Genomic DNA, 14490 nt, shown 5'->3' with positions numbered 1-14490 from the left:
TGTTCAATAAATTCATCTTGTAACTGAATTAATCTCCCAGCATATTTCCCAAAAGGACTCATATAGTTCCCAAATTCTTTCATGTTTGAGAATGTCTTCAGTTTTAATATTCTTGAGTTACACTTTCCTTTACTTGGGACTTTTGGCATTACTGTGGTTTCTTCTGGAAAAATAACGGTGTGGAGGTATCTGAGGCCAGCTGGATCCCACCTCTCCCTGCCTTCTTTGTGCCTGGATGATCTCACTCAGTTAATGTTGATCAGGGCATGCTCAGTGTCTCCGTGTAAATTGTGTTTTTTTTCCTAGTGTATTAATTTCTTATGATGTGCAGATTTAGTATTTTTCTAATAGGAAAAAAAATCCCTCACGAAATTACATCTGTGAAACACTTTTCCATTTTTTGGGCACGTTCTTAGGAAATATAAGTGACCTTTAAGTGGGTCATCTTTGAAGTCCTTACTTATCATCATCGCTCATTGATTTATTCAGTTTGTCTTCTTCCTTTGCATTCACTGTGATGTTCCGAAGCCTTCTTTTTTTGTCATTGTTTGATTTTCTTAGTTGCGCCTAGTCTGTTCTTTGCTTGTTTGCATTTATTTATTTGATCTGTAAGGACGTTGCTTTGGCCCCCCGATTGTTTCCTTAACCCGGCAATCTCCCTTTTCATCCCGGTATATTGCTTCATCGTCTTGTTTTTGAGTCTTGTATAAATGACACCACACTGAGTTTTTTATTGTTCTTTTTCAGACTGTGTTTCCTTTCCCTTTTGTGTTCTAGAATGCTTGCATAGTTAAAATGCCATTTCCCCAATTTTTCCTTATGCTTTGTATGGAGAGCTCGGCCCAGACCTTCTCTTTGCTCTGAGCCAATGTGGAAAAGACAGTCTTTAATCACGTGGTCTTGTCTTGTTATTTTAGTTAAAGTGATTGGAGTGGATGTTTCTTCTCTGAATACCCCTCTGGCCTCTGGGGGATATAGGGCGGTGGCTGCTGGCTGGCCCAACATGGGTTGTCTTCTAGGGTCCCACCAAGTACCCTGTACCAGGCCCACCATTAGTCATTTAGATGTGTTTCCTGTGCATTCCACCATCTTAGCCCAAAGCTGGTCCCAGAGGCCCCTGCTCTCCCTGCACAAATCCTCTGTGCTTCACCAGTGTCCCATTTTCATGGCAGCTGCCATAACACTCCTTTAACATTCTTTGTCAAAGCATGTCACTCCAAAAACTCCCCCCCCCCCCCACTGCTCCTGTGCATCCTGGGCTCTTGGTGTGGTGGCCCCTGGAACTGCTCTACCCCTTAGCTCGCTTGACTTGAGCCACACGGGCTTCCTAGCTGAGCCTCAATTATGCCAAGCCCACATCTTCCTCGAGACATTCCAGGGGTGGCTCTCTTGCCTAGAACATTCTCCCAGATAGTCACACAGCTTCATTCTTAGATCCAAGTCTTCGCTTACATGTCAGGATTTCGGTGAGGTCTTCCTTATTTTATACAGCGGGTGACAAGGCACATTCTTCCCCCTTCCCTAATATTCTCTTTTCATAGCACTTCTCATCACCAGAAACACTGTATGTTTTACTGTCTTTTATTTTTTTATCATTTGCTTCCTCCTTCAACCACCGTCAGAATGTAGGGCAGGGACTTTTGTCTGCTTTGTTCCCCGCTGTCTTCAGTGCCAAGAAGGATGCTTGGCACAGAGTAGGCACTGAATTATTTGTTGAATGGATGGATGGGTGAATGCTGTATAGGGACTTCTCACCTCAAATATTTGTTTCTGATCTTTCCCATGGCAGCCTATTTGCACATGCTGATTCCAATAAAGCATTTACCTAATTTATTGAGTGAAACAAACTGCAAGGTCATGCTTGTGTCTAACAGCCTTCTTTAAAAAACTTCTTTTAGAGATTGTGCAATACAATCTACTGTTACAATCTTCCCACTGTTCTTCTCCAAACTGGAAGACATCTTTCAGAAATTGAGGATTATGCACATCACCACATTTCAGTGGATCAGAATCTTCGATTCCTTTCCTTAGTGGCTACTTTCCAAGTGTGTTCTATAAGATTGTAGCTCTGTTCTTATTAAGTAGTTCCTGGTGAATTGTTAGCTTTTAGTTATTTTCTAATTTGTGTTTGTTTTGGTAGGTACTGGGGAAGGAGATTCTGTGATCTTATTTCTTTCTTCCGGTTTTATCCAGAAACTTACAAGTAGATAAATTTGCACTAAATTATGTGCCTTCTTGCACTATATTCCACAGTAATCACAACAATAGTGCAATGGGTATAAAACTTGATCTACCCCATGCACACAACTCATACTAGGTCCTTTCTCTTCTCTACCAGAACTTGGTATCTATTCCAAGCTGCCTTTCTGGTGGTAGCAACTTAATATCAGCTTAAAACTTAGTATCTCTTCCCTTTACCCAGGTGAGGCAACTAAGTGGTTTCTCTTTGTTTTTCAAATGAGGCATCACATGGTGTTGAAATTTTGAGAGAGGGAAGAGAAGGCATCTGTTCTGGATCATTACCTCTCCTTGGTGCCATCAACTGAGCCACCCTGTTCTCATCTGCTCTCCTATTGCGAGTCCCCACAAGTGCCCCTTGTTGCTCACAAGGCCCTTCAGATCCGTTGGCTCTTGGATGCTCCTGGCTACATGGTAAATATTTCCTCTGCTCCCACACCCTACTTAGTGTCTGGGGCCTTGCCACTTTCTCAGCTCCTATCTGGGAAAGAAGGTACAGGCTCCCTTGCCTATAGAAACCCTAACTCTCTGGGGGGACTGTCCGTCCCAACCTCCCCTCCTTACCTGATACTCAGGACGGGTAGGGGGCCCCTTTTCAAGGCCTCCTCTCCTCTCCATTCTCCCATCCCCCAACGTCTTTACTTAATTTCAGGAGACAGGGAAAAGCCTATTTCTGACCTATTCTTAATTCTGTGTCTGGAGCCAATATCTAAACTTGGGGAGATTAAAAAAGTTTTCTTCTTTTGTTGATATTTCTTTCCCCTGAATCGCCTGATGCCACTATGTCTAACCACCAGAATGGAAGAAGGTCAGGGAAAGACCAGAAGTGTCAGGAAATAGTGGGAAGACCACATTTATATATAAGAATACCATCTCTCAAGTGAACACCTAATATATACCCAAGACTCAGTTAGATGAGTTGTAATCCTCTCAACACTCTGCAAAATTAATACTACTATTTCCATTTTACAGACGGGAAACCCAAGGCCCAGTGAAATCTGAGAAACCCTGTAGAAATTTTGCTGGCAGGTGTGTGAGCAAGTTTTATTTACCACACGAGTGGGAAGTCAGAGAGAGGTGCACGTGTACAAAGAGAATCTGAAGGACCTGCCCTAATGGACATCCCTCACAGGCTCCTACTTGGAGCTGAAATAAGATTCCAGGTTCTTGATGGATGTGTTTTCTGCACCTGGCTTAGCCACCTACTGCAGAGACCTAATGTGTTCTCACTTTTGCCCGCACACCTTGCTCTTATGGGGCATGGTGGCGGCAGCATGGATGTTGACTGGGGACAATCTGGTTCTCATCTCGTTGAATCTCCATTTCCTCAAGTGGGCTGTGAGGATAAGCATGCCTAGTTGGCAGAGCTATGGTGAGGCTTCCATGGGAAAATTGTTGGTGTGGTGTAAGCATGTTTGTCCCTCTCCACAGAAGAGAGGATATGAGGAAAGAAGGCAGACATTATTCATCAGAGTGTGACCCATTCAGGATGGACTCTCTTTTCCACATGCAGCCTCCACGTAGGCAGAACAGCCTCTCTCTACAAGGCGACTCAGGTCAGGTCTATTTTCCAGTTGGTCCCAGATGGGAGAGGCAGGTTGGGCATCTCTGTCTTGGTAGAGGGACGGATGAGTGGGCTCAGAGACTGCCATGGACAACCAGCCATTCTGGAACGCGAATGGCTTCGCTCAGGCCTGAGCCTGGGCCACAACTACTACTGAATTTGGCTGAGAAATCCTGCTCTCTTTTGACAATGCTGTGCTTGCCCTTCTAGTAATAAGGCTCTGACTTTGTTTCCTCTTATGCCTTTTGTGTGTTGCAACCGGAGCAGGGAATCCTGGAGAGGAGAAGAACTAAATAGTAGGATAGAGTGCCTAGCAATAACACGCCCCAAAGCACTTGCTGTGTAATAGGCAATAATAATAGCTAACAGGCACGAAGCATTTATCTCTTAAAACACTTTGAATACATTAACTCATTTAATCCTCACAACTCAATGAGATAAGTACTTTTATTATCTCATTTTATAGATGAAGAAATAAAACACAAAGAGGTTAGATATCTTGCCCGAGTTTGTGCAGATACCAGGCAGCAGAGCTGGGATTTAAACCTTGGCAGTCCAGAGCCTTCAAACATAAGCATCGTGCTATTCTTCATATGAATATACCCTAAACTTGTTGGTTTCTTTTTAAATTTGTTTTTCTTTTGGGATGCATTTTACATTTTTTTGAGCATAAGATTCAGCCCCTCCAGTGGAAGGAGGTTTCAGAGTTGAGAAAGGGTGAAGGGTGGAAGGGATGTAAAGTCACGAGGTGTCTAAAGTTTACAGTTGAAAGTGAGAGGGTGGGTGAGGTCGTCTTCCTCCCCAGGCCCTGACTGCCCAGAACAAACTGCCTGGGCCTCCAAGTGAGAGAGACAGAGCCTGCTGTCTGTGGATTCTACAACAGGCTGTTAGAAATGGGGCTTCACAGACCAGCCTGGGGTGCTCAGCAGAGTAATTGAGAGCCTGCTGCTGGGACAACCTACAGAAGCTGAGGTGTTGAGTGAAGACTAAACTTGAACTTTGAAAGATTCCGTGAAAAGCATTTACTAAAATAATCTTAAAGATTAAAAATAAACAAGATAATATTTTGTTGCTTTTTTTTCTTTTGTTCTACAGCAAGTTTTAAACCAGACTGTGTAGAGGACAGAAACAGGGCACCATGAGCTTTAGTTATTGAATATTTTCTCTTTGGCCTTTTGCGGTAACAGCTGCTTGGAAATTGGAAGAGGTCAAGGTAAGCTGCCTTCTGGTTCAAAATGGCAGCTGGCTGGTGGTTCCTAAAGCTGAGCCATTCCACTCTTCTCGTGGAAACTATAGGTGAGACAGAATGCTTAGACTGGCAGTACAACCTAATGACAGAATCTGCAACAATTCACCGTATGGGGTGGATGGATCTGGATTGAGGATCGCCTACCTTGGTTCTAGCATGTGACCTACTCTTGCTCGCGTTCATGAAGAAATTCCCTTAAATGGGTAGGAAGTTTCCTTCTTACTCCCACCCAACCTCTACACTCAAACTCAGTCCCAAGCCTGGTGTCAACTGGAAATGGAACTGTCACTTCTTTCCCCTCCTCAGGAGTTGTTCTTTTGAATAGCATTATTTCTCCTTTCTCAGGCTTCCTCTTCTCCCACTTCCCCCAATCCAGGCAGATTTTGGGAATCACAGCAAATTGCTGAACTGAAGTGACCTCAGGGAGGCAAGCAACGGTGACAAAGCTCTGAAGAAGGCTGCCGAAGCATGAAGATATGAGCTAGCTCTGCCTGTCAGGGACTGGGCTATTCCCATCACGCGTTGTTTCTAAGAACAAGAAGCTGGGCTGAGTGCTGGGGCAGGGGAACCATATTCACTGCACGGTGTCCCAGGTGACAGCTGGCTATTTAAGTGAGAGCAGACTGGGATCTGTGAATATAAATTTTGGATTGGAGAAGGGAATTTGACCACCAGGGCAGTGCACGGAGCAAATCTCTCTCTCTCCCATTCTAAAAATTACAACAAACTGAACTCGTCCTGTCTAAGAATGAGTAAAATGAACAATATCATCATTATCCACAATAAGGGGCCCACAAAAAATGTTGCAAAGGAAAGGAAAGAAGAAATAACATCAGTAAGGCAGAGAAACTCTGAGAAAAATTTACCTCAGAATCTAGATGATCATCTCGGATAACTATATGGCACTCCCACAAATTTCAGTGAAGGTCTCTCTGAAATAGAAGCAGAACATCTGAAGGCAGGATCCAGGGGGAGAAAAGGCAGAAGAATTGGGTGGGGAACAGCGATGGGATGAAGCGAGGAGAAGACGTGCTCAGTGGCTGGAATTCAATCCCCGTTAGAGGCAGGTATTGGTGCCGCATGAAGCTCTGTCACTGGTGTGGAGGACGGATTTGAGAGACCCTTCCCAAATTAGAGAAAGGAGACCAGGAGGTAAAGGAAGGATAGTGACAATAAAGGAGGTGTCTGAAACATTGGGCAGAAAATGTGAAATGTGTGTGACACAGGAAAGCGTTCCTGGCTAAAGGGAAAGGAGGCTCATGGGAGACAGAAAGAACTGACCCCAATTTAGGAAAACTCAAGGATCAGAGCCTCACATCTGTGTAGCCTGGTGAAAGTGCCAGCCTGAAAGTATCAGCCTACTAAGAAAAATACAAATAAGTATTTGTATTTAATCCACAGATTCCACAAATACCATATCCAGACACAAAACAATGGGTTGTATCTGAAGATGAAAATTAACCTAAACTTCATTGTCTTCTTCCCAGCACATTAAAAACCAGAAGATAATTTCGTAACATCTATAGAGTTTGGAGAAGAAAAGGATCTGACCCAGCAATGTTACCTCTGAGTTCTGGTTAGTACTCACATACGCAGGGAATAGAACCGTATCAGTGCATACGCAAAGGAGATAAAAAATGTATTATCTTCAAACCCTCCTTGAAAAGCTTCTTTAAGACATGTATGCAAACTGAGTCATAAAACAAGAGCTCAGAACTAGATGGTCACCATTTAGAAGAACAAACAGTGAGCGGTGATAGCAATTAAAGAAGATGTAAGCAAATATCACCACTATGGATTTAAAACTGTAGGAAAGCCTGAAGTTCATTAAGGAAACAGTTTTTATACTCTCTAAAATAATAGTGTCATAAAAATAATCTGGATCCCAAAATGTCAAAGAATTATTAACAAAGACAGGGACAGGGGCGCCTGGGTGGCTCAGTCGGTTAAGCGGCTGCCTTCGGCTCAGGTCATGATCCTGGGGTCCTCGGATCAAGCCCCGCATTGGGCTCCCCGCTCAACAGAGAGCCTGCTTCTCCCTCTCCCTCTGCCTGCCACTCTGCCTACTTGTGCTCTCTCTCTCTTTCAAATAAATAAATAAAATCTTTAAAAAAAAAACAAAAACAAAGACAGGGACATCCATGAGATGAAGTATGGAGAAGAAAAATAGAGTGTTGAGCACATTCTGAAATTTTGAAAATCTACCCAGGTTCTAAGTTCTAAGGAGTTATCTTTTCTTTTTCATGTCTTTGGGAAAATGACACAGAGGAAGGCTCGGGTGGGAGTGGAGCCCCACTGTGGCTATTGTCACTGGCAGTTGTGAGTTCTGGCTGTCCCTTATTTCCTGGGAAAAAGGGCGAAGTAAGGGAAGTCACCAAGGATGGGCTCAAGCTTCTGCATGGGTTTGTAGAGACATGAGGATGTTATGAACCCCTGTGTGACCCAAGAACATCATTGAATTCAGGATTCATTCATAGTTGGGCAGTGGGGGTCTGGCCTTATCCTCTGGGGAACAGCAGTGGGTATGTGACCTTGGAAATATTACTTTACCTTTCTTGACCTTTGCTTCCTCATCTGGAAAATGAGGGTAATAGGCTTATCTCAAACGTCCCTTACAAGATTCAATCGGTGCACAAAGCATCTAATATATTAAAAGAAACAGCAGGTGCTTAATTGATGCTGTACCTTTACCTTCACAGCACTGGAAGATTTCTATCAATCTAAACTTTGAGGAAAAGAAAAAAATATGAGCTGTCAGTGGGCTGGTTGTCTGGAGAGTTCCAGATGTATCTCTGAAAAGGAGAGGAGGAGCTACAAAGGACCGGGAGGATCAAATCAAGGTGGAGATGCTAGAGTTTCACTCTGTACATTGCCCTAACAACCACTGTAGTTGGCAGATCTTTCTTCCCTTGGCACAACAATTCCAAACTGCCTATGAAATATGTTCAGAGAGAAAACTCTCCCCACTTGTATTTCCAATGAGGAGAGGTATTGCTGTTTGATTTGGTGACTATAACTCTCTTTCTTCAGGAAGGAAACATTTCTTGCAGTTATCTATTTGAACACAAAATAATGAGAAAGTCAGGGTATTTATAGCTACCTCTTCATTTGGTTGCATAAGATGAGCACTTCTTGGGAAGATGGTAACAACAGTTCCCTAACTTTGGCTCTTGCAGCCTAGAAAGGGAAACTGCTTTGATGAATCAGTGACCAAGGCAGGGCTTGGCCAACTTTGATCTTTCAAAACCCAGTCTTTGGCATCACATTCTCTAGGAAGTCTTCCTGAAGCTTCCTCAAAGCTAAGTCATTTCATATCAACTAGACATTATCTCTCCCTTCCTTCTACATTCTCCCTGCATGGGTGAAGCCAGCCTGGGACCACACTCCCTAGACTTTTGCCAGCAGGGTTCAGGGTTGGATTCTGCCAAGGAGAGGTGCTGGTATGGTGTTTTGAAGGCCAAGGAGAAGGAGAGGTCCTTATTCTCAGCTGCGGCTGTGAGGGAGTAGGTGTCAGTAGATGTGGCATGTTGCCGGTGGCTTCCTTGCACCCACACTCTTCAGAACCATCCACTTCAGCACTACTTCCTAGATTCTAGGGGTGGCAGCTTCCTGGATTCCAGCCCTTGCAGATTTCCCTACTTACATGTCTATAACCCATCCCATAATTGTTTAAACCTTTAATTCCTTGTATTAAGTCCCTTTCTGCTTGAAATATTCAGAACACTTGTCTTCCTTTCCAAACTTGAAACACCCAGGCTGAGTAAAGCACTCTGTCCTGGAGTTGTTGTTCCTGTTGTTGACCAAATCATTAGCTCAGAGGTTGAGCCCAGAGACTGTGGAGTAAAGCAGAAACTTTCACAGTTTCTTCAACTGCCAAGAGAAGCCAAAAGCTCTAAAACACACACACACAACTGTGAGCAAATCAAGAGCCTCTGCAGCTAACTCTGACATGCATTAGGAGATTCTTAGCAGCACTTGTAAGGTGAGCACATTGAACCAAAGGGGACTGAAACCATGAAATCAATAGTAGGAAAGCCATAGACTCTGATGAGTCATTTTGGTATCACAGGGTTAACCGCGCAGATATCCTGTGACTTTTAGTTATTGGCCTCTTAGAGTCATTAGTCTTTCTTCTTTGTTTAGGATCTAACAAATTATCTACCAGTGGAAAACCAATGAAGTCTTCCCACCGCCTGCCACTTGACAACCACATTCTGGTTTTGTAAGAACTCAACATCAGCATCTAGTCTAAAGAAGGGTGGAAGGAATTTGGTAAAAGGTAATCCTCAGATTGCTTTAGAACATAAGGTCTTCCTTTTTTCGGCATCCTTGCCAATGTATACTGCTTCATCTTGAAGATCTGGAGAGGAAAATGACATGTGTCAATCACCTCCTGATGAAATACCACATATACCTAAAGTTTTTCTGTAAAAACATAGATCGTAAGTATTTTTGGCTTTGTGGGGCATACAAAATCTCTGTCCTAACTCCTCCACTTTGCCACTGTACAGAAAGCAGCCATAGACAATCTGTAAATAAATGAACATGGCTGTATTCCCCAATAAGACTTTATTTACAAAATCAGAGGATTAGACAGAGTTGGCCCAGGGGCTGCAGTTCACCAACCTCTGCTCTAAACCAGCTCAACATGAGCTAAACTACTTACTTCTTTTTGCCTAAGACTACTTTGCCTATCATTTATCTTTGTTCTTTGACCTTGGGAGTTGGCCTTGAGAAAAAGCAAAGCTGGTATGAAAGTTTAAGAATGGTATACAGTTGAAGGAGAACGTTAACATTTATTCAACCCCTACTACTAATAGCTGTCCATGGTAAATATTATGGCCCTCATAGAAGAGGAAATTCAGGTATAGAGAGGTTAAATAATTGCCTAAACTCTCATGGCTGAAAGTGGTGGACACAGGATTTGTACACAGCTCCGTCTGGCTTTGAGCTGTACCTCTAACAAATCTTACAATGGCTTCCTTAAGGCAGCCAGACTGTCTCTATGCCCCCTGCACAATAACTCACATAAACACAACAAATCCTTGACTATACAAACCTAATTAAGAGACAGGACTCACAGGGAAGATTGTGACATAGCTATCATCTCTGAAATTTTCCTCAGGGAGGTGGTTGGGTTATTTATGGGGTGACTGTTGCAGAGTGGAGTAAAGGGTGAGCAATAATGCAAACACAGTGACGAGGAAGAGAAGTGACAGTGTGCCAAAGCATAAACTTGCATCTGATCATTCTATTATATTGTACAACCTCTGCAAATATCCTCTGCATGAAGCACTGCAGGGGACAAAAAGATGGGGAAAAAAGTGCCTCTCTCCAAGCCTGGTATAGCCTCAAAGCTGAACAAATGTGAGTGAAGAACAGAAGAATGAACAGTGCATGCAGGCATAGGGAGACGGAGGGACTGACAAAGCAGGCACGTTCAGGGAGCTGATGGTAATCCAGTGTCTGCCACAAACCTGGCTGCATGCTGACCAAGTCCCATTACCTGAATGGGCCTCAATTATTCTGTAGAATGAGACATTTGGGCTAATTAGTTTTTAAGGTTCCTTTAAGCTCAGAGGTTCAAATTCTGTATCTGAATTGATAGTGAGCGAGAGATGAGACTTGCTCCTCCCCACAAATCTCCTTCCCCCTGTTTGTCCCACTTCCAACAGAGCTCAGACAGGTGCAATACAGGATCCTCCATGCAGGTGTTCATGCAGGCAATGCATACTTCCACTCAGAATTACAATTCTCACTCTCCTGCCATCCATGTTCTTTAATGGAGGAGGATCCCCTGCTTCTGGTCATTCAAGCTCCTTGTTAAGCCCCTTGCTCACAAATGCTGAGTGTTTGCGCATAAGGACCTAATTGGAGTGGTGTGCAGAGCCTCCTTTGTTGGCACCTTCTCCCCTGCAGAAGCCACGGGCATGCTATTCCTCTGTGTACAGGAGTGACTGCTTTCCCTGCATTCTGGATTTTACTCTTCCTTGCTGCTTTTCTCTTGTTTTGAAGGTAATTTTTAAAGATCTTATTACAAGTACAATACACAGTCCTTATGGAAAGGTCAGAAAATTTAAGTAAGCACAGAGTAGATACATTTACATATAAAACTTATGACCTAATGCAAATCACTATCAACTCACTAGATATATATCCTTTTGAAATTTCCCCTTGAATATTGTAACTATGTTTTTTCCTTTCTCCTTTTCTTTTCTTTTTTTCTTTTCTTTCCATTCTTTTCTTCTCCTTCCCCATCGTGACCATTTTTAACTGTACAGTTCAGTAGTGTTAAGTATATCCACATTGTTGTACAATTATTGTCCAGAACTCTTCATCTTGCAGAATGGAAATTCTTCTCTCATTCAGCAGTAACTCCTTATTATCCCTCCTTCAGCCCCTGGCAACACATGTCTACTTCCATCTCTGTGAATTGGATGACTCTAAGTATCTCACATAAGTGGAATCATATAGTATTTGTCTCTCTGTGACTGGCTTATTTCACTGAGCATAATATCCTTGGATTCAATCATGCTATAGCATGCAACAAAATTCCCTTCGTTTTTAAGGCTGAATAATATTCCTTTGTATGTATACAGCACTTTCACCCATTGGTGGTTGCTTGGGTTGCTTCTGCCTTTTAGCTATTGTGAATAATGCTGCTGTAAACATAGGTGTCTACAGGTATCTCTTTGATAAACTGCCTTCAGTTCCTTTGGGTAGATAGAAGTGGAATTGTTAGATCATACGGTAATTCTATTTTTATATATTTGAGGAACCCCTATCCTGTTTTCCATGGCAGCTGCACGATTTTACATTCTCCCCAACAGTTCCAATTTCTCTCCGTCCTCGCCATCACTCTTTATCTTCCCTGTTTTAGTGTGTGTGTGTGTGTGTGTGTGTGTGTAATAGTAGCCACTTGCAATGGGTGTGAGGTCGTTCTCCATTTCTTTTAATATTACTAATAAGAGGATTCATACCGGTTTGAAACCTGCATTTCCCCCTTTAATGCCATAATTTTTTTTTTAGCCATCAAGTATCCATTGATAATATAGCTTCCACTGGCTGCCTAGGTTTCTGCTCCTACACTCGCTTGCTTACTGTGCAACCGTGGCCACGTTGCTTGATCTTTCCCTGCTTCAGTTTCTGCAGTTGTAAAATGGGGTGATAACATACCTTGAGAGGCCTTACAGGAATGTCATGAGGGTTAAATGAGGTGATTACATGAAAAGAACCTAGGGCGGTTACTGGCACACTGTCAGCAATTGATCAATGTTAGCTATCATCACCAATACTTTTATGATTATTTGCCCACTGCATGGACAGATCAATAAGTAACTCCTTACTGACCTTCAGACGTTCCTGATTTTTCAGTTTATAAAAAGACCTGAACATTAGCTAAATGGTTGTAGTCATTTCTTTTTTTAAAAGCCATCCAAACAGGTCCCCTTTATCAGGTATTAGTTGACCGTAGGGGAGAACTCCATCCCCATTGAGACCAGGCTCCATTCCTGGCTTCCCCAGAACAGCTTTTGGTCATGTAGAGCTGCTCTGGCCTTGGTTTTTAAACACACCCTCTCATAATTCATTGCCAAGGTATCTCACCTGCAGATCTGCGGACCTGAAGCTTTTCTGGGGGCTCAGCACAATGATGCATGGCCTGGAGAAAGTTTAGTCAAATATTTACATGGAGGAATGTGGCATTTCCTATCCTGGTGCTCTGATTACCATCAGAGTCTTATCTTTCCCCGTAAAAGGAAGTGTGGACAACATGTATTAAGTTGTCAACACAAGAAAAATATAAGGCTGAAAATAGAGGGTCTGGGAGACTTCCCGGTGTTCTTCTATGGGATCTCATCTGAGAGTAAGAAGGAGATTCTCCTGGAAGAGGGGCTGAGGGCTTTCTGAGGCTGGGAAGCCTATGAGGTCAGGTATACTTTAGTGGGTAGTGTATCTGCCTTCTCATTAAATCCAGGGTTGTTTAAGTGGTCATATAACCCTGTGTGCATTGTGCCCAGAAAGGGAAGGAATGGCTGATGGCCAGGACTGACCCCCCCCATCTCAAGCATCTCTGTGATGGAAACACACATCAGAGGGCCCTTCTCTGTAATGAAGCCCACTGCTACATGGGGAGAGAATGTGCTAACAGGTCAGGCAGAACTAGACTGAAATTCTGCCTGTAACACCATAAACTTCCATCATTGAGCAGGTCATGAAACGTCTCTGAGCTCTAGTCTTCTTGTCTGTGAGCTAGAGGCTGCATGACTCACACGCATGCTTCATGTAAAGATGAAATAAGGTAGTATGTGTAAAGTTCCAAGGTGATGGTTTGCTGTATGAGATAAAGAGTGAGCGTGCCAAGTTTATAAATTCCCACTAAATGCAGGGAAGTCAGATGTTTTTGAAACCTGGGCACTCTGTAAATGAATAAATGCCTGATTTTAGTAATTTTTTTTAAATATTGAAAATAGGACCCCTAGGAGTTGAAAGGCTCCCCACTGGAAAGTACTAACCAGGACCAAGGTCACCATACACAAGCTTTGCTATGAAAGGACTCATCCCAGCCCAAGATTAAGTCATCATTGTGTTTCCCCTGTGGGGTTTCAGTGTCATCCTGAGAAACTCAGAATAATTCATTCATCCATCCATTCTTTCCACCACCAGTTACTGAGGGCTCCCTGTGTTCTGGGAGCTGTTGCAGGCACTGAGGATCCTGGCTTGAAGGGGGCCTGGTCCCTGCCTTCTGGTTGATTATTGTGGTCTTGGTCTAGTGGAAGAGAAAGACCTCTAAACTGACCATTTCATGTCATAAATTGACAATTACAACCCGAGCAATATGCAGTGAGATAGGTGCACCCAGGGGCAGCTGATAATATGATTTTAGAATTGGAGGGAAACTTCGAAGCTGGCCAGTCCTAACCTGTCGGATGCATGGAGTCTGCAGCCGTGGTCTCCTAGTTCTGGCCTCATCATCTGCAATCTCGTGGAGTTCACAGCCCACCTCCACTCCCAGCCCTGGGCAGCCTTTGGACAGCTCTGACAGTTTGAAAGTTTTTCCTTGTGTTGAGCCAGTATTTGCCTCCTGGTAACTGCCACACAGCTCTGTGGAGTTAACCCCATTCTTCTCGTGCATGACAACCCTTCAGATACTAGAAGTCAGCTTTCAGGTGACAGATAAGCAGGGATAATCTTAGGCTCACATTACACATGGGAATACTGGAGAGTTCTGGAATTCATCTGACTTGGAGGAGGGATGCTGACATTGAGTGCTGGGTGAGACTGTCTCATTTTGGAGTCATTTGGATTTTAAGTACTAGCCTTACTAATTTCATTGGAATCTATAAAGCACTTTGGCATACATTATTTTGCAATGTCTTCACATCGACCTGGTGAGACGGTCCAGAATGATTTATTATTTCTGTTTTGTTCATAAATAAAA

At 43.2% G+C, this 14490-nt stretch overlaps 1 long non-coding RNA gene across 17 annotated transcripts in view; it reads left to right on the top strand.

Annotated features, from left to right (window-relative positions):
- The window catches only part of LOC114211185 (uncharacterized), a 376382-nt gene that overhangs the window by 353595 nt on the left and 8297 nt on the right, over positions 1-14490 (top strand). For 15 of the 17 annotated variants that reach the window (XR_015768071.1, XR_015768068.1, XR_015768063.1 and 12 more), the window contains one exon: positions 9195-9330. The exons of the other annotated variants lie outside the window; for them this stretch is intronic. This is a non-coding gene — a long non-coding RNA (uncharacterized LOC114211185). The remainder of the gene's footprint in view (positions 1-9194; positions 9331-14490) is intronic. 17 annotated transcript variants of the gene reach the window in all.

Source organism: Eumetopias jubatus, unplaced genomic scaffold (genome assembly GCF_037043125.1).
Source record: "Eumetopias jubatus isolate StellerSeaLion01/CBP00866 unplaced genomic scaffold, mEumJub1_p1.0 scaffold_4, whole genome shotgun sequence".
NCBI classification, from domain to species: Eukaryota; Metazoa; Chordata; class Mammalia; order Carnivora; family Otariidae; genus Eumetopias; species Eumetopias jubatus.
Note: the sequence above shows the minus strand (reverse complement) of the source record. Positions and strands in the feature narration are given on the sequence as shown.